The following is a 20,743-nucleotide window of genomic DNA, read 5'->3' as shown; positions in this document are numbered from 1 at the left end:
TTTACACATTAAATAGATATAATAAAACCATTCCAGCGCGCTAGAAGAGGCAAAACGATTTAATTCGGTATCGCACGCAGCGCTGTTATCGGTGCGCACATGACGCACATACATACAAGGCTCACGCGCACAGAGAGAGAGAGGCGCGTTATAGCTCCAAATTGATTTCTCTTTCGCGTCCTCAATGCACTTGGATGGTCACATACACGCATTATGTCAGTCAAAATACCTCTCTCAGCAAGTCTTCTCGTAAACACTTTCGGTTAATTTCTTAAGTGAAGGAGGTGAGAATTCAGATGTGTATCTATCTGATGTGTGCGTGCATGTCTTACTCTTAAAGTGACAGCAACCTATAAATACCTGCTGTTGTCTGTCATGTAAATCAAACAACAAAACACAGCTTTAACAAAGATTAATCTATATTAACCCCCTACTGCACACATGTTGATGGCAAATGAAAAAAAATATTCCACATAATTTTTTGGTTCTTTTGGGAACATTTTATTGATTAAAAAAAAATATTTTTTCGTTGCCTCAGGGCAACGTTGTGCGACAATGATACAGAGTCATATGGAGTCAAATTAATGCCTTAAAGTTTTGCACAAAAATAAAGTTTTGCAAAACAAAAAAAAGAATTGAGCAATAAAAAAATGTTTTGCAAACAAAAATAAAGAATTGCAAAGGAAAAATAAAGTATTGAGCAGAAAAAAATAAGTTTTGCAAGCAAAAATAATAAATTGCAAAATAAAATAACGTAGTGCAAAAATAAAAATATAATCAAATACAAAAATCAATGACAGCTGTAATCCTATTTTATCTTTGCCACATATTTTTCATGCTCAAACCTACTAAATCATTTGCAACGCTCATTTTATTCTGCGTTTCAGTCAAGCGTGCGCTCACGATACCGGCTTTTGTTTGCGCTGCACTGTTCTGTGCGGTTCTCTTTATGGCACTGGATTGACGTGGGGGTGGAGTCAAGAAACGGGGGCACGCCCCCGCGAAACACGTCATCGGCAGGAGACGCAGATCGCAACAGAACAGATCAAGCATAGAGACAGAGCGCATTTATCATAATCTGAAAACCATGCCCACCGGGGGAAAAACAATCCAACCGTCTCCATTGACTTTGTAATGCATGAGGCTGCCTCCTTGTCTTTTCTGACTCATTACAAAAAAACAGAACAATGCCTAAAAGCTGCTGTGTGACAAGGTGTACAGCTAACAAGCTAAAAAACCCAGAAATAAGTTTTTATAAGCTGTCGACCCCAAAAAACGAATGTTTAAGGACACAAAAGTGGATACAGGCAGTGAGACAGAGCACAACAGGTCATATTACTATAAGAAATGCATTGGAGGGGTCGTAATTGGCGACAACATATGCTAAACAAACCAACAAAAACAAACCATTCATTATTTTTAACCATGTCAAAGAATTATTTCACCTGTCGCTGATTACGTTCCCCTCCAATGCATTTCGCGGGGGCGTGCCCCCGTTTCTTGACTCCACCCCCACGTCAAACCAGTGCCATAAAGAGATCCGCACAGAAAAGTGCAGCGCAAAAGAAAACCAGTATCGTGAGCGCACGCTTGACTGAAACGCAGAATAAAATGAGCGTTGCAAATGATTTAGTAGGTTTGAGCATGAAAAATATGTGGCAAAGATAAAATAGGATTACAGCTGTCATTGATTTTTGTAATTGATTATATTTTTATTTTTGCACTACTTTATTTTATTTTGCAATTTATTATTTTTCTTTGCAAAACTTATTTTTTTCTGCTCAATAATTCTTTTTTGTGTTTTGCAAAACTTTAAGGCATTAATTTGACTCCATAGAGTCATAGAGAAAATTATCATCAAAATCAATTTTTTTTCTGTAAAAAAAAATTCAAGAAATCATTAAGTAAAAAGGGAAAAACACTTGAAAGACATTGATGTATTGAATTTGATACATGCATAGGTCTGTATCATGTAGTGTGCTATGCAATATAATGTACTTCATGTAATAAGATTTCACTCTGTACGGAACTTCAAAAAGCACTTCTTCTCTGCTGTGACAGTGGTGTATGTTACAATTTTTGCACATCACTTTGGGTGTTCCTGCACACCCAGGAACCTTGCATCTTCCCTTCTTATAATACATTGTTGCCAATGAGAGGTACTGTCTAAAACCTCCTCAAAAAGTACCCCTTATCGCACAACGAAAAGAAAAACTGAATGTCTGAACATGCAAAATAAAAAAAACTTCATAAAACCTGACAAAAGGCTTCTCTACACCTTCAAACACACACACATATTTTTTATGTACAGTTCATGTCATTTTAAATAAGATTACGAAAGCAAATAATCTTGCCTTCTTCTCACACCATGTGCTCCTGTGACCATGTGTCAGAACAGGACGTCCCACCTTTAAATGGTGCTTGATAGTGACTCCAACACCTTACTGAACTGTTATTTGGTACTTTCTCGACCTTTCTAATTGGTTGATATCATTTAAAGAAATATTTACTAAACATAGGGCTTAAGAAAACTTTCCATTGCCTGAGGGCAACGCTGTGCTGTAGAGGGTTAAATTTATACAGTCACCAGTGTCATTTTACATTTAATTATTACATTTCTGTGCATGAAAATTAATACTACAGTTAGACCTTATTTGTAACTTTATGTAGTATTTATCTATGCTTGTTGTAATTGGTGTACAGTATTTGTTCTTTTTACAGTCTGTTCACTTGCCTTTAATAATGTATTACTTAGGCTAGTAGTTTATGCTGTGGTATCAGCGTAGTTTAAGTGGGCTAAGTAATACATGCAAAGTTAAGTTACCCCCATCCCCCAATTTTTTTTTTTTTTTTTTTGTGCTGATCCGAAAAATGATCCGATCCGTGACGTCATAACCGTGATGTGATCCGAACCGTGAGTTTTGTGATCCGTTGAACCACAGATTAGTAAAGAAACAAACATCTTAAATGGGATTATAACAAGTTTGCAGTAATGCAAAGGTGTTATTATTTAATTTTGTAAAAATATTTTAATTTGAAAACACTGTGCATTTATTTGTTGTTGTTGCTAGTTTGAGTTAAGAAATACACATTTCAGCATTATCAGTAATCTGTGTGTATTTTCATTGAGAACCAAGCAAGATGACTCATGATACTATTTGTTTATTATATCGCTATCGTATATCGCAATCGCAATATTGACCTCAATAATCGCAATATGACATTTTCCCCAAATCGTGCAGCCCTAATAGATAGATAGATAGATAGATAGATAGATGACAGACAGATAGATAGACAGACAGATAGATAGATAGATAGATAGATAGATAGATAGATAGATAGATAGATAGATAGACAGACAGACAGACAGACAGATAGATAGATAGATAGATAGATAGATGACAGACAGACAGACAGGTTAATAGATGGCAAGACAGACAGACGGATAGACAGACAGACAGACAGGTAGATAGTTGGCTAGACACAGATGGATAGACAGATTGAAATTAATATTTGTTCATCATTTACTCACCAGGTTTGAGGTACGTTTCTCATCCAGTTATGATAATATTTATATCTTGGTTAACGCTTCCTTTAATAGGTTTTTTCCCATAAAGCCTTTTGTAGCCTATAGGTTAAACCTGAACATGTGATCTAATGCTTTGTTTGCAAATCCAAATGCATATTGAGTAATTTACAGTGCAAATCTTTGCTTTCTGAAAGTCTCTGGCTTATAGTAATCCAGACTCTACCGGTTATTATTCATTAAGTGTGTTTTCACACCTGTACATTGTTTGCTTTGTTCTGAAACAAGGATTAAAGTTGTTACAATGTTGTGATTTCTTCTTGGTTCAGTTTGCTTTCACAAGGCAACATTTTTAAACCGACCAAAATTAATACATCTCACCACAAGCAAACAAGTTTTTGTTTGCGATCAAGCCGAGACCATCTCGTTCAGGTGATCTCAGATGGATTATTTTGGTGCGGATCCGAGCATGATTGCCGTGTTCATATATGCCTAAACGAACCAAACTAAGGGAAAAAAATGCACCTGGTTCCAAACTAAATGCTCCAAATGAGCCAGGTGTGAAAACTCCCTAAGAGTGTGAAAACTGGGGCCATTCTGCACACTATGGACCTTTTGGTATAGAGGAAAAGCAAACCAAAAGGTTGAAAATGTTGGTGTTTGTGATGTTATTCTTGAACAATGGGAATGATCATAAAAAGTAATTGAAGTTCAATGGTAAATAGGTGTGGGAACTTTAATATACACAATTATGACTCAAATGATCTATCATCTTCATTATCTAGGGCAGTTTCTTGATATACCAGTCTGCTCTCTCTGTGTTTTTTTCTTTTAAACACAATCTCCCTTGAAGTAATTTCAGACAAATTTGTATTATTCATGTATGATGGTTGATACATGGTCTTTAGGGGGTATACATTAACTGCAGCAAGTGTCCTAGATGTCATTGTATTATTTGCTCCATGTTTTCTTGTTAAAAAGATCAGTTTCCACCCACTGAGGTGTGTACATTTTCACTCGATGAGCAATAGAGGTCGATGGTCTTTGTAATGAGAAAGTCATGCGTGGTTTTTGGCAGTCACTGTCCAAAGCATGAGAACCTTATCTGACCTTTTTCAACAGGCCAGCCAGCAGCTCTTGACTTCTGGGTCACACGAAAACAAAAACACCCTCAGCTCCCACACTTACCTTCTCGGTTTTGTAAAAAAAAAAAAAAAAAAAAAAAAATATATATATATATATATATATATATATATATATATATATATATATATATATAAATATAAATTAATACATTTAAAAATACTTTTACATATATATATATATATATATATATATATATATATATATAATAACAATTACATAAAAAATTAATACATTTAAAAATACTTTTACATATATATATAATACTTTTAAATTCTAAATTAATATTATTTTATTTATTCTTTTATGTTTTATTATTTATTATTTTATTATATTATTATTATTTTAAACCTAAAAATATAGAGAGAATAAAGAGAAAATAATTACATTTAAAGATAAAAAAAACATAAAAATAACAAGAAAAAAAATACTAATATAAAGATAATATAAAATCATGTTTAAATGACAAAATGTTTCTGGATTTTTTTTTTAAATTTGTCCCATGTTTTTGACCTTTATCATATAACACCCATTAAAGGGTTAGTTCACCCAAAAATTCTGTCATTAATTACTCGCCCTCATGTCGTTCTACACCTGTAAGACCTTCGTTCATCTTCGGAACACAAATTAAGATATTTTTGATGAAATCCGATGGCTCCGTGAAGCCTGCATAGGGAGCAATGACATTTCCTCTCTCAAGATCCATAAATGTACTAAAAACATATTTAAATCAGTTCATGTGAGTTCAGTGGTTCAATATTAATATTATAAAGCGATTATCAAATATTTTTGGTGCGCCAAAAAAACCAAAATAACGACTTATATAGTGATGGCCGATTTCAAAACACTGCTTCATGAAGCTTCGGAGCGTTATGAATCAGCATGTCGAATCAGCGGTTCGGAGCGCTAAAGTCAAAGTGATTTCAGCAATTTGACGGTTTGACACGCGATCCGAATCATGATTGGACACAAAAGATTCTTAACGCTTCGAAGCTTCATGAATCAGTGTTTTGAAATCGGCCATCATTATATAAGTTGTTTATTTGGCACATCAAAAATATTCTCGTCGCTTTATAATATTAATATTGAACCACTGTACTCACATGAACTGATTTAAATATGTTTTTAGTACATTAATGGATCTTGAGAGAGGAAATGTCATGCAGGCCTCACTGAACCATCGGATTTCAACAAAAATATCTTAATTTGTGTTCCAAAAAAGATTAACGGAGGTCTTACGGGTGTGGAACAGCATGAGGGTGAGTAATAAATGACATTATTTTAATTTTTGGGTGAACTAACCCTTTAAGTTTTACAAATACACACATTTTTCTTCATAGATCTATAGGTAAAAACCCCAGCCGCCCCATGACCTTCTGTGTTCTTACACACACACACACACTGTGTCCAGTGATGTGCTCACATCCACTTACCTCCTCTAGCAAATGGTAAAGGCTGATTTGAAACAGAACCATTTTTTATGAGATGCAGCCACGGTCACTTAGAGAATAAAACACACACCGCAACTGCAATGTAGATCAGAGCGGCTCTCCTCCCCTCCCCAGATAAATGCTGCGCTCGACCTCTCTTTTCCCCAAGCTAGTATCAAGTTGTCAGCTGCGCTGTGAGCATGAAAAATGGGAGAGCCCAGTTTGCCTGAGAGGAAGTTAGCATTGATAGTCGGTCCACAGCGCATTGTGACTGTTTGCCAGATCTTTGGGACGTGCCTTGCTCGTGTGGTGGTTCAAAGGGATGAAACAAAAGTGTGTCAAGTGCAGAGAGACTGTCTGTTTCTGTATGTGTGTGGTTGGTTTTTGTGTATTTAGCATGGCTTATTTAATGTCACATTACTGAAATGTCAGCCATGACAAGATAAAATGGAAATCAAATGAAAATGTGGCTTTCAGTAGTACAGTTATTGAGGTCAACATATCTAGATCTATCTTTAAAATGTGTGAGAAAGCATTGATAATGTGCGTATATGTGCAGCATTAACCCACCAAATCATGAACAGCCAATGAACAGTCAATCGTCGTGCGATAGAGGCATTGCCTCCTCTCATGTGACTTTTCCCCATTCGTTCTCCATTACCCCCCACCAAACCAAATCCATGGCACACCTTAAGACTTTTTAATGCCATGTTTCTTAGTATTTGTGGTTTCTTTTGTATTGTGGATTATTTTCTCATCCAATTTTTGAGTAGGCACTGCCTCTCTTGCCTTCACTGAGAAGTTTTGTACATCCCTAGTATAGTGTAGCTAGACATCTTTAGAGAAACATTATACAGTACATGGGTCATTGATGAATAAGGTTCTTAAAAGTGTATAAAAACATAATGGAGATATAATTAATTTTGACGTTTTATTAAGTGTTAACAATGAGATTATGTGGTTTTTATCAATTAACACTGCTTTTGTCAATTTTTACAAGATAGACACAATTTGTCACCAAAAAAGTCATTCGGTTTAACCAAATGACGATATTTTCAAACAATGCTAACAGGCTGATATATAGGACAATCAAATATTGTATATTTAGTACAAGTTTTTAAAATATTACAAAATTGTCCATGTTTTATAGTGGTTGTACCGAATGACCTGATGTTTCGGGACATGCGTATGATCGAGTGAAAACATGAATTTTTCAGATAGTTAAAAAAAGAGTTAGTTACTTTGCTTCACGACCATGTGGTCTTTTGCAGGTGTCTGAATGATGTCACATCCTGTCACATGATATTGACCGCATGACTTGATCCACAATGGTCCCTTTATATTGGTTACTCCGAATGACATCAATGAAATTAAAATTTCCAGACATTCTTTCTCATAACAAAGCGACGGCTTCTACACATAATTTTAATACCATATTGCACTATGTTGATATATGATGTTATAAAATCATGCCAGAATAAAAAATATATACATTTATTACATTTTAAGATATTGCTGTATTTGCCTTTGGACGGTTAAACCAAATGACCTTTTTACACTTCAAAATCTTTAAAATACCTTTATATGTAGCAAAATTTAATTAAAACCTTATAAACCCATTAAAAGTGATCTAGTTGCACTACCTTACATACTTTGGATGTCATAAATTTGTTTTTTTATTATCATTAAGGCCTTTGAACAAAAAATTCATCGACCCACATGCAAAGAATGTACACATGGAATCAGTTCACAGTTCATATCATAAATCCATCTACAAGTACATATTCACACTGTAATTTTTTTTCTTCTTGTCCGTGCAAGTTTCCACAGAGTTTCAGGTCCAGCAGATTGATTGGTGTCAGTAAAGTGTCCGGCCACTGGAGAATGGACATCTGTTCTCCTCATGTCACTCCCACTGCTCACTGATACTGATTTGTAGTTGTATGTTGGTCTTTCGTTTCTACAGAGTGCTGCAGGGATGATGTATTTAAGCCAAAACCCGTAAACCATAGCATTTTAGCACTTCTGGTTCCATCGTCTTTAAATCGATGGGTTTTTTTGAATGGGTTTTTGGTTAAATGCTTGAAATAAGGTCTGTGGTAAACACAAGCTTAAGATATTTTCACGTTTTATTCTATGACATAAAATACATCAGTAATACCGCCTTGTGATTGCTTTTACTTGTCTTGAAAAAGGTGGTTGAAAGTGATTAAATGGGACTATAGGGGTCGTGTTCAGTTGTGAAGATTATCATGATGAACAAAACATGTAAGAATCAAACGTTTGTTGATCACAGAGCTTATTTCCTGCAATAATCCAAAAGCCAATGGAAAAATTGTATTAGCATTTTGTCGAGGGAACCAGGGTGATGCTGACTAGGGTTAGCCTACAAAAATACACCATCTCTGCAGGACTCTACTCTAAGCGTCCCAGCTGATCTCCGAGGTTGTGGCCTCTGTAGTAGCTGAACAGCGGGAGATCTTTCAACTTGTTCTTACCAATCTCATCCACACTGAGAATAAGGCAATGTTTGTTGAGCCATGAATGGTGTAGGTGGTGCAGCAGACATTGGTGGATTTTTTAAGTCTTTTTAAGGATGACTTCATTGACTTGATCTTTAATTCTACCATTGAAGGCAAAATGTTTGTATTTTTAAACAACTTCCATTTTGTCTTGTCATGGCTCCAGTTTTTGGTGAATGGTGTTCAAGCATTAGTCCACCCAAAAATGAAAATTCTCTCATCATTTGCTCACCCTCATGCCATCCCAGATGTATTGAACATCTTAAAATGTTCTTTATTGGCATTTGTGGTTACATGAAGAACCTTTAACATTCTTTAACATTCTGTAGATTTTTCAAATGTTCTTCACACTAAGAAAAAAAAAAAAGTTCTTTTAAGAACTGTTTACTGAAAGGTTCTTTGGGGAACCCTAAATGGCTCTCCATACCACCGACTGTTACGTAACATTAATCATTAATCGGGATCATTAATATGTACGCCCCCAATATGCCCCATATGCCAGCCCATGTTCAAGGCATTAGACAAGGGCAAAACGTCTGGATGAGCGCAGCTGAATCGTCAGACTAGGTAAGCAAGCAAGAACAATAGCGAAAAATGGCAGATGGAGCGATAATAACTGACATGATCCATGATATCATGATATTTTTAGTGATATTTGTAAATTGTCTTTCTAAATGTTTCGTTAGCATGTTGCTAATGTACTGTTAAATGTGGTTAAAGTTACCATCGTTTCTTACTGTATTCACGGAGACACACTTGCAGTCTGTATAATGCATAAACACATCTTCATTCTTTATAAATCTCTCCAACAGTGTGTAATGTTAGCTTTAGCCACGCAGCACTATCAAACTCATTCAGAATCAAATGTAAACATCCAAATAAATACTATACTCACAGGAATCGATGTATGCATGACGAACACTTTGTAAAGATCCATTTTGAGGGTTATATTAGCTGTGGGAACTTTGTGTTTGCTGTTTAAGGCTGTCGAGAGCTCGCGGGGGCAGGGGAGCGGGAGATTTAAAGGGACCGTGCGCTTAATCGGTGCATATGTAATTATGGCTCAAAATAGGCAGTTAAAAAAATTAATTAAAAAAACATCTATGGGGTATTTTGAGCTGAAACTTCACAGACACATTCAGGGGACACCTTAGACTTATATTACATCTTGTGAAAAGGGGTTCTAGGGCACCTTTAAGTTGTTTGTCCCATTAAATATCCTGTTTCACCTATGAACGCATCAGATTATGCAAGTACAGTTGGTTGTGAACGCCGATTGACTTTAATGCTTCATGGTTGTAGACCTTACATATAAATAATGGCATGTTTCATGAATGTGCCTTTAGGCATGTTGCATAACTTTCTTTTACTTTTCATTTCATACACGTGTCCAACTATGTTAAAAGGCCACGTTTGTGGTTTAAAGTGTTATGTCTCTCCCTGTTGTGTTTTATCAAGATATACTCACAACTTGAACAAAAACAGAACTATCTGATAGTCTGGGCCGAAAATAAAATGTCTGCCTGACATGGTGAGGTGATTAAACATACAAAAACAACAAAAAAAATGTTTTCCCCTTTATTCATAGCTGGCATTAAATTGAAGGGGGGTGAGGGGGAGAGAAAGAAAAACAGTAACATTTCAATCCCTGTCTATTGGGAAGCTTTGGGGATTCCCTGGATGAGTAGGGTAGTAAGTTATTTTGTCTGCAGATTTTCAAGCAGACACTGATGAAGTTGAAGTTCAGGACTGCAGTGCTGTGCCCACTGCATAGTCAAAACAATGATTCAGCGCATAAGTCTGACGTGACTCTTATCTGTCTGCCCGAGTGTCTGCCTCCAAGTTTCATTTTCTCAGTAAGTGTTTACTGAAGAGCTTCTGAGTATTGTAGAGTAAGCCATACCCTCCCTGTGCTGACGCAAAGAATAGTATGTCTCTTTGTTCATGTGTGTCTACACAAGCATGCTTGTGTGTAGGGTTGGGCGGTATGACAGTTGAGGGTAAGATGGGCCACTTTTTTACTTAAAGGGATAGTTTACCCAAAAATGATAACTCTGTATTTTACAGTAAAAACAACTACATTGAGAGAGATACTGTTACCATCACACCGTAAAATTGTTCATAACACGATGAAACACATTTAAGATATAAGATATCTGCTTGTGAGCATATTTGATGCCGCATTCGTGTCTTTAAATACATTTTATGTGTGTGATTATGTATGTTGGAGACTATAGGTCCTTTCAGCAGGACAGAAGTTTGAGTGTGTGTGTGTGTTCAGAAGGCTGTGAGCTCCGGTGGGGGATGGTGCGGCAGCAGCAGGCTGTTATCGATGCTCTGATCTGGTTGGGGTGCATGGGGATGGTAATGGGATGGCAAGCTGCTCATGGGACAAACACCAAGGTTAGGCAAGGGCAACCCAGCCCAGTGCAGTATGAGTACAGCCCCTCCCAAATACACACACAAAATGCCCTTCAATCTTATCGATTTTTGTTGAAATAACGAGACGCCATGCTGCTTTGGGGTCAGATTGCTGATGCCACTCAGCGCTCTGCCGGGGACTGCTGCTCAGCATCCCAGAATCCCCATGCTCATCGCCATAGCAGCATACTTGAAGTCTGTTACCCGATCCGAGCTTGATGGGACCCGGTAAACCTTTGGATTGCTGGTCAGGTTTGGGTCAGGGTCAGGTTTTTAATGCTTCAGGTTGTAATTAATAAAATAAAATAATTAACAAATATATCATTTTCATTGAATAATTATAATAGTAATATCAACAGTAATGATATAATAAAATTATTAAATTTTATTATATTAATTATTAAAAGGCTTATCACACATTTTTTCTTCCATATTTTCATTTTAATAGTAAACCATCACTTTCTTTGCCAAAAAAATAAAAAGTAAAATTAATTGTATTATCAATGTTTTTGATAATTTTGTATTAAATAATAAATCCAGAAAAATTAAAGCATAATTTCTGTAAAAAATAAAACATTTCATAGGGGTGTATTTTACATTATTAAATTCTTAAAGTTTTGTGAATTCAATGACTAGACATGCTTTTTGATTATTAAAATGTAATTAAACTATTAAAAATGGAATCCAGAAAAATTAAACATGGAAAAACATGAAATTTGGGATTTTATAGGGCCCTAAAATGTTATTTTCATGAACTTTTAATAAATTGTTGCTAAACTAAAGTTTCATGATTTTACTTAGACATGCTTTTTTAACTAAAATTTTATTTAAAGGGTTAGTTCACCCACAAATGAAAATAATGTCATTTATTACTCACCCTCATGTCGTTCCACACCCGTAAGACCTTCGTTCATCTTCAGAACACAAATTAAGATATTGTTGATGAAATGGTGAGGCCTCTATTGACAGCAATGCCATTGAAACTCTCAAGATCCATAAAGGTACTAAAAACATATTTAAAACAGTTCATGTGGTTCAATCTTATGAGGGTGAGTAATAAATGACATTATTTTCATTATTTTTGGGTGAACTAACCCTTCTATTTAATCCTTAAATCCAGAATCTGTTAAATCCGGAAAAATTAAAATAGAAAAAAAATATTTTGAGAAAAAAGAAAACAAAATTTGGGGGGAAAATATGTTTTTTATCAGGCTCTACTTTGGGGTCCTACACTGTAAAAAAGAATTGTTGGTTTAACTTAAAAGAGTAAGTTGCCTTAAAATTTTGAGTTCATTGAATTAAAAATTTGAGTTAATACAATGAAGGCAATTGGTTTAATCAACAGAAACTCAAAATATTATGTTGTCTGAACCAAATTAATAATCTAAGTTGATTTGAAAATCAACTTATTTATAGCTGATTCTGTATATTAAGATAAGGTAGGAGAAAGTATTCACATCGAAAAAGTTCACACTTCACTTTCAATAGCTTTTCATGCTTGCAGACCTCTACAGCATACACAGTTGACCATGTTATAATATAACTGCAAGTCACAATTTTATAAGCATAAAAGTCAAAGTTGAAAAATCACCAGGTTTTAAATGAATCCAGGTCATTGGATGCATCCAAATATACCTAATTCCCTACTATTTTGTAGGCGAAATCAGTATGTGAAAAGAGTAGTATGTCTGAAGTCACAGTATTTATAAAACAGTAAGCGAAAAGTATACATGGATGACATATGAGCTTATGAGGTTCACATCCACTGGACACTATCCCAAAAGGCCCCAGGAGAGGGTTGTGAATGGCAGTGAAGCAACACTGAAAATGTTGGTCACACGACAACATGTGTGACAACATGACTGATGCAGTACATCCGGATTACATTCATACTACACAAAACATACTTTTAGCGGCCGTGAAGTATGTACTTACTCAAAAGAAGTATCTACTCAGTATGCAATTTCAGACAAAGCAATTGTGACATTTTTAGAATGTGTTCACTTCAACCAACTTTGTAAATTGGCAGAGTCTTCGTTGAGTCTTGACTAGAGTCCACCTTCTCAGGGATATTACCTTTGGCCGTTAATGCCCGATGAGATCATCGGTTCAAAAAATAGCTCAGTTATCACATTTATGTCACTGACGAATGAAAAGACGGATATAATTTTGCTCTGTGCGTGGTGTGCTCGTAGATCTTTATGTAAATCTGTCTTGGCTACCGGGAGTGGATGAAAAGTGAGTCAAAATGAAAATGGAAAGAGTAGAGAGCCTCTATCAATCATGGTGGCATTTACTTCACCAGGCTCTAAAGAATTCTAGCTATTCCCTTCTCTGCCAATGAGACACCTGGCCTCTTACAGAGGGCTGAATGGATGAGAAACAGCAAAATCCTACATCAAATTGTATGTGCATCAATAGAATGCCATAGAAGTTAAAAGCAGTGGTCTAGCTGGTAGTGAACATGATTGCGACACATAAGCTGTGGTTCTCAAGTGGGAGATTTGGGTTTGAACTCATTCCCCCACATTCTCCCCATAAAGGTCAAATCTCAGTTTAACTTTCTTTACTCAACAGAAGTGGTAAAAGCTCTAAATTAAAATAATCAAATAACGAATTAAAGGGTTTTTTCACCCAAAAATGAAAATTGTGTCATCATTTACTCACCCTCATTGTGTTCCAAACCTGTAGGACTTTTGTTCATCTTCAGAACACAAATGAAGATATTTTAATGAAATCTGAGAGATTTCTGTCCCTCCATTGACGGTCTACGCAACTACAAAATTTGACGATTCAAAAAGTTCATAAAGACATTGCAAACCTAATCCATTTGAATTGAGCGGTTTAGTCCAAATTTTTCTGAAGTGACACGATTGCTTTATATGAAGAACATTGAATTTAGTCTTTTATTCACAAATAAACATTCATCAACACACACATCAGTTGTGGTAAACAGAAGCTCAAGCATGCTTGCATGACACACAAGAACCAATGAGGTTAATTCTGTTTATTTGTGAATAAAAGCCTAAATTCATTCTGTTCATCATATACTGTAAAGCGATCATGTCTCTTCAGAAAATTTGAACTAAACCGCTCAATTCTTTTGGATTAGTTTTACAATCTCTTTATGAACTTTTTGAAGTATCAAAGTGTCAGTTGCAGCTGTCAGTGGAGGGACAGAAAGCTCTAAGATTTCATTAAAATATCTTTATTTGTGCTCCGAAGATGAACAAAAGTCTTATGGGGCGTTCGCACCAGACGCGACTTGCGTGAATAAATCACGGTATTCGCGCGTAGTTGGACACTCAAAACATTTTGAGTTTACTCGCTTCATTCACGTGTGAAATTCACTTCACAACAGACGCGAATTCGCGTCATGAGAGGGGCTTCTGCCAGGCGGCTCCAGTCTTGTTTCTACACACTTCCTCTGAATAAACACATCAACTCGTCAGCGGGAAAGTATATATATATATATATATATATATATATATATATATATATATATATATATATATATATATATATAGCTCAAATTGAGTAAAGAGCATTTTTTACAACTTACCAGATTGTCCGACCTCCTCACTCAATTACTTCCAAGCAAGATCCCTTTTATTCCTGTTTCTAAAGTACAAAGATGTATCGTACAGCGACGATGATTTTGTCCTCCATTGGTTTTTCGGATTTCTGCCTCCGCTTGCTACGTTGTAATCACGTCACTACTAGAGCAAGCTCCTGATTGGTTAATGCGGTGCGAATATCCGCCGAAGTTGAGATTTTTCAACTTGTGTGATTCACGCGAATCACACGTTATGCGCGTCAAACGCCCAAAACGCTCAATTCATGCGAATCGTGTCATTCACGCCGCCGGATGTCTATTCGTGTCTTTGCATTGACTTAACATGTAAATCACTTTCGCTTAACGCTTCATTCGCGTCTGGTGTGAACGCACCATTAGGGATTTGGAACGACATAAGGGTGAGTAATTGATGACAGAATTTTAGTTTTTCTATCCCTTTAATTAAAATTTATTTAAAACGAATTTAAAAATTCTCACAATTAGGGCTGTCAAACGATTACTCACGATTAATCGCATACAAAATAAAAGTTTGAGTTTACCTAATATATGTGGGTGTACTGTGTGTAATTATTATGTATATATAAATACAAACACATCCATGTATATATTTGAGAAATATTTACAAGTATATATGTATTTATTTATATTTTTATATAATTTATATTATATATAAATAAATTTTTTTGTACATAAATAACATATTTCTCTTAAATATATACATTAATTTGTGTGTATTTATATATACATATTATTTACACACATTACTCACACATATATTATGCAAACTCAAACTTTTATTTTGTTTGCGATTAATCATGATTAATCGCTTGACAGCCCTACTCACAATAGAAGTAGCAGAAGTGGGCATCTTTAAATTACACCAAATTAAATTACTGTAAATTTAATTTAATTTAATTGAATTAAACAATTGAATTGTTAAAACAGGAGCATGCCCTGAGCCTCAACTCTCTTCCCAATAATTCTGCTTTATAAATATATATAATCTTAAAAATGATTAGCATTATTAGATAACGCACAGCAATCAAGTACACACTGAGAATGTTTCCTCTAAAGGCACTTCATGTCAGAATCAGCTCTCACATTTTACACTGTTTACCTTTTCATTCATGAGCTTATGCTCAGTCAAAACACACTGTGTGTGGCACAGGACTTCTCTGTGTGTTGATACTCTTGCATAAACAGTTGCCTTTTATAGTTGCCAAGCATCTCAACAGTCGTGTCTTGCCTTGTGTTGGAATCATTTCCTAACGTTTGTTACTTCTTTTTTCTTCTCCTTTATTTTGTCCGTGTTGATTAATTACCCCTCGGCTGTATTGCTGGCAAGCCAAAACGTCAAAGAGAACCCAAGTGAAATCTGTCCAAAGTCGCCACCTCAGCACTAAGCCTTTGTGATTCCTGACCAAACAAAGATGAGATGAAAGGAGGTTTGTTCAGACAATAAGAACTGAAAACAAATGCATCTCTTCTGGTGACGCTGGTCCCATTCGGCTGTAACATCTGCTCAAAAGCTTACTTGCAGTAGTCATAATCATTGTTCAGCTAACATTGTGGGCTTGTTATTGTGGAACTTGTACTGTTATGCTGAAAAAAAAAGAGCTTCTGGTTTTGCTATTTGAAGATGTTATGCCAGGTGTCAAGATGGCAAAACAGGCAAAATTCTCCCACTCAAGATTATACTTAAGGGATGATAGAGTACACTGTAGACTAGACTGTAGTTCCTGTCAAATTACTGTTCCCTTGACTTTCAATTTCCAGTTCTCTGCTTCAAGAATGCACTATAGCTCATGTTGTCTGTAACATAGGGTTGCTAGGATGTACTGCATACTGCTGAAAACACAATGAGATCATGGAGACCTGGGCCCACAGTGCATTAAATTAAAAAGTTGAGACATTTAAAATAATGCATTATGTTTTGGTTCAGCTTAAATCCAAAGCGTTTGTTTTTGCAACCTATTTTACTTCCATAATGTGACGTATTTCTGAGTGTAACACAATATTCAATGAGAAAAACATAGGGCAGACTTGTTTTTATCCATTAGGATTTGATTAAATCTTAAAAGGGCTCTATATTACAAGTGGTTGGAGGGGATTGGGTTTAAAAGTGGGATTGGTGATGTCAACCAAAAAATTTTTTGGTCAGATATTTTTTTAATGATTATTCTTTAATCTTTTTTTTTTTAATTTACTGCTTTTTTAAGATTACATTATTATTTATTTATTTATTTATTGTTTTGTTTTTTTTAAGATTAAGTTCTTATTCATTCATTTATTACTGTAATAATATTAAATAAATAAATTATTGTTTATGTATTTAGTTATTGCTGTAACAAAATTTTGCTTTAAGATTAAGTTGTTATCTATTAGTTATTATTGTATTTATGTAATTATATTTTGCCTCTTTAAAAGTATATATATTTTTTTTATTTTATTTTTATTTATTTTATTTTTTGCTGTACAGGGTGTTAGGGTAATATGGAAATAAAAAAAAATACAATGATTTAAAAACAAAAACGGATGTTCTTCTATTCTAAAAATAATAGCAAAAGAATAACAAAAAATGCATGAAAACAAAAGTGACAGTTGATAGCTATGTCACTCGCTATCGGAAATTCGATTAAATCCGGCTCAAAATTTTAATCGAATAATTATGATTGTGATATTATGGTAAGTGTTGCCTCTAGGGGGCATTATATATTCAATTATAAATTAAAATTATAGTACAGATTATTAAATGTGTTCATTTATAATTGAATAGGAAATTGCAACATTAATTTCAGCGGGCAAATAGTGCTGAGTTGTTGTTGTTTTTTTTTAAATAAAGTGACTAATAAGTCTCATTTTCATAGAAAATGCAAATACAAATGGCATCTCACCTTGTTAGATCCTGGTTAAACTGGATTATGGTGGTTAGTGAATAAAACACAAGCAGTAGTGCACATTAAAAAAAAAAAAAGGTTTAGTGAATTGACCCAGTGTGTGTGTGCTGTCTGTATGAAACACTGTCTGTCTGTCTGCAATGAACTTGACCAGCAGTGCACTTTGGCTCTCACCTGACCTCTGTTTATCTCTGAGCTTTAGCATATGCTGCTGCTGTAACAACGTCTGCAGGAAATGCAGCACACATTGAAGGCACCCTGGGCAGCAGCTCCTGTAGGAATGAAATCACCCCAAACCAGATGATTTATTGGGCCTGACAAAGCACGGCTGTCCCGCCAATTGATCAGTCAAAGCTACTGATTCTAATTGATGTTGCTGTGTGGTCAGAGGCACGGATCACATGATGCAGAGATGCATGAGAGGGGGTTGGGGCAATGTGATCAAGGGGCTAATACTGGAACATGATGCTCATTTTGACCCCTTTGTCGGTTCGACTGTCTATTTGTTTCTTCGTTCTGTAGATTCCTTTTGCAGCACATGTTTGAAATTATTGTGGATTATTATTTCTGCTATAGCATGAAGAAATGTTCAACATCCTAAACAAAAAAGGCATTGTAGCATAAAGTGTTTTTTGGCACATTGGTTTTTAGTAGCTGTTTGTTGTTGGTCCGAGGTGGTTTACCAGCCCAACCCAGCTTGACCAAAATGGTCAAACAGGTCAACCCCAGCCCCACCATATGGTAGTCCAGCTGATCAACCATCTGGACCAACATGGACCAGTTAATGACCATAAATGATACCATTTAAACTAACCGAAGATGGTTTTTAGTCCGATTGAAGGTATCTGTAATTAGTTAATTTATTTTTAAAATTGTGTTATAATGCTAACATGTTGTAGGTGGTCTGTAAGCATGTATTATATCCTGGTCTCTACATATGACTTTTCTTTTAAAATATATATATATATATATATGGTGAGGCTCTTACAATGAAAGTCAATGGGGCCAGTTTTTGGAGAATTTAAAGGTGCCCTAGAATCAAAAATTGAATTTACCTCGGCATAGTTGAATAACAAGAGTTCATTACATGGAAAAGACATACGTTGAGTTTCAAACTCCATTGCTTCCTCCTCCTTATATAAATCTCATTTGTTTAAAACACCTCCGGAAAACAGGTGAATCTCAACATAACACCGACTGTTACGTAACAGTTGGGATCATTAATATGTACGCCCCCAATATTTGCATATGCCAGCCCATGTTCAAGGCATTAGACAAGGGCAGCCAGTATTAACGTCTAGATGTGCACAGCTGAATCATCAGACTAGGTAAGCAAGCAAGGACAATAGCGAAAAATGGCAGATGGAGCGATAATAACTGACATGATCCATGATATCATGATATTTTTAGTGATATTTGTAAATTGTCTTTCTAAATGTTTCATTAGCATGATGCTAATGTACTGTTAAATGTGGTTAAAGTTACCATCGTTTATTACTGTATTTGCGCAGACAAGAGCCGTCGCTATTTTCATTTTTAAACACTTGCAGTCTGTATAATTCATAAACACAACTTCATTCTTTGTAAATCTCTCCAACAGTGTAGCATTAGCCGTTAGCCACGGAGCATATAGCCTCAAACTCATTCAGAATCAAATGTAAACATCCAAATAAATACTATACTCACAGGAATTGATGCATGCATGCAGCATGCATGGCAAACATCTTGTAAAGATCCATTTGAGGGTTATATTAGCTGTGTGAACTTTGTTTATGCACTGTATAACTGCACTTATAGTCGAGAGCTCGGGAGGGCAGGGAGCGAGAGATTTAAAGGGGCCGCGCAGCCTGAATTGGTGCATAGTTAATGATGCCCCAAAATAGGCAGTTAAAAAAATATTACGCTACAGCGTAATATAATACTGGTGATTATTAAATTAATTAAGGTTTATACATAGTTTCCAAGACAGAGTTCAAGATAAATATTTTCATCTTACTGCTGGAGCTGCCAGTTTGCTAAGTTTCAAATGATTATTAAACATCAAGCACAAATAATGTAAAAGTGGCAGCCTTTGCGACTGTGTCCGAATTCACCCACTCGTTTTCATTCACTCCCTCAAGTGGTCTATATTAGGACTAATGTAGGGGGCAATATCAAACACAGCATTAGAAAAGCAATAGCACACCTCTCCTAAATGTCTGTACCATAGACAATGTGTAGAAGTTTAATGTTTTGGCTTAGAACGAACATCAAACCCCAAATATGAACAACACTAATAAATAAAGTAATAAATGGTGCAGCATAGATTTTCCTGTTCCTTGCTAAATGGATAGACTTATACAGTTACTGAGATTACTAATATGGGCACTAACATGCTAGAAGGCAGAACAGATGAGCACATATGAACCTTAACACCACCAGTATTGTTGTTCCCTGATAAGCCATTCCATTATGCTGAAGAGTAACCCCAAAATGACCAGAGATGCTATTAAGGGCTGACGTCAATCTCATTAAGGAAAATGGATTCTCCCAATTTAAGGAATGCAAATGGTTCCTGGCATGCCATTTGGGATTTGACGTATTGTCTGAGTGTTCATGGGACCCGGGAGACAATAAGCAGCCTGTTTTGTCTGGCCGTAGGTTGTGGTGCAGAAGTCATATCTGAAGTCAATTTTCTGGACTCTGCCCTCGACCCCTGAAGGCACTTTTCCTTAAGTACTGTCTCTCGCTGACACTGTTAGAAAAATTGCTTTTCACTTTTAACCAGCCAGGCATAAAACGACAAAAGTAAGCCGGTCACTCCATCCAAAAGTCCTTTTATTAATATCACTTGTGGAGAGATAAGCATTTTTTGTTTTGGTGGTAATGTAGGAGGTTGAAGGAGCACAGGCCATGTTTCCATCTGGTATTAAGATAAGTTGTTCGGATCACAAGTGGACCCTAAATACAGGTGTAAATGGGGTCTTAAACCTTGGAGTTTGTCCACTTCCAGAGGTAGTTGAAAACGTATTCGGCCTGATTGCTTTCATAGTGTAAACGCTCATGTGGTCAAATGCATTCAAACATCCACAAAAGACCACCTACTCTCCGCCTACTGACCTAATCTGTAAACATTATGAGAAGCGCACTAGCCAGATGGGATTTAAACTTTGTCAGCTGAAGACCCAAGTTTGGTTTAAAGACAAAAAATGTACCAAGCACAATGTTCTCTCACTATTCCTGATTTC

The 20,743-nt window shown here is 35.7% G+C and overlaps 1 protein-coding gene and 1 long non-coding RNA gene across 3 annotated transcripts in view; one reads left to right on the top strand and one right to left on the bottom strand.

Annotated features, from left to right (window-relative positions):
* LOC125248443 overlaps positions 1–437 on the bottom strand; it is a 7,244-nt gene extending 6,807 nt beyond the window's left edge. The window contains exon 1 of the long non-coding RNA XR_007180311.1: positions 230–437. This is a non-coding gene — a long non-coding RNA (uncharacterized LOC125248443). The remainder of the gene's footprint in view (positions 1–229) is intronic.
* gab2 (GRB2-associated binding protein 2) overlaps positions 1–20,743 on the top strand; it is a 90,363-nt gene that overhangs the window by 43,957 nt on the left and 25,663 nt on the right. The window lies entirely within an intron of this gene.

This window comes from Megalobrama amblycephala, linkage group LG16 (assembly GCF_018812025.1).
Source record: "Megalobrama amblycephala isolate DHTTF-2021 linkage group LG16, ASM1881202v1, whole genome shotgun sequence".
Taxonomy (NCBI): domain Eukaryota; kingdom Metazoa; phylum Chordata; class Actinopteri; order Cypriniformes; family Xenocyprididae; genus Megalobrama; species Megalobrama amblycephala.
The sequence above is the reverse complement of the archived record's forward strand: the minus strand, read 5'-3'. Positions and strand labels throughout refer to the sequence as shown.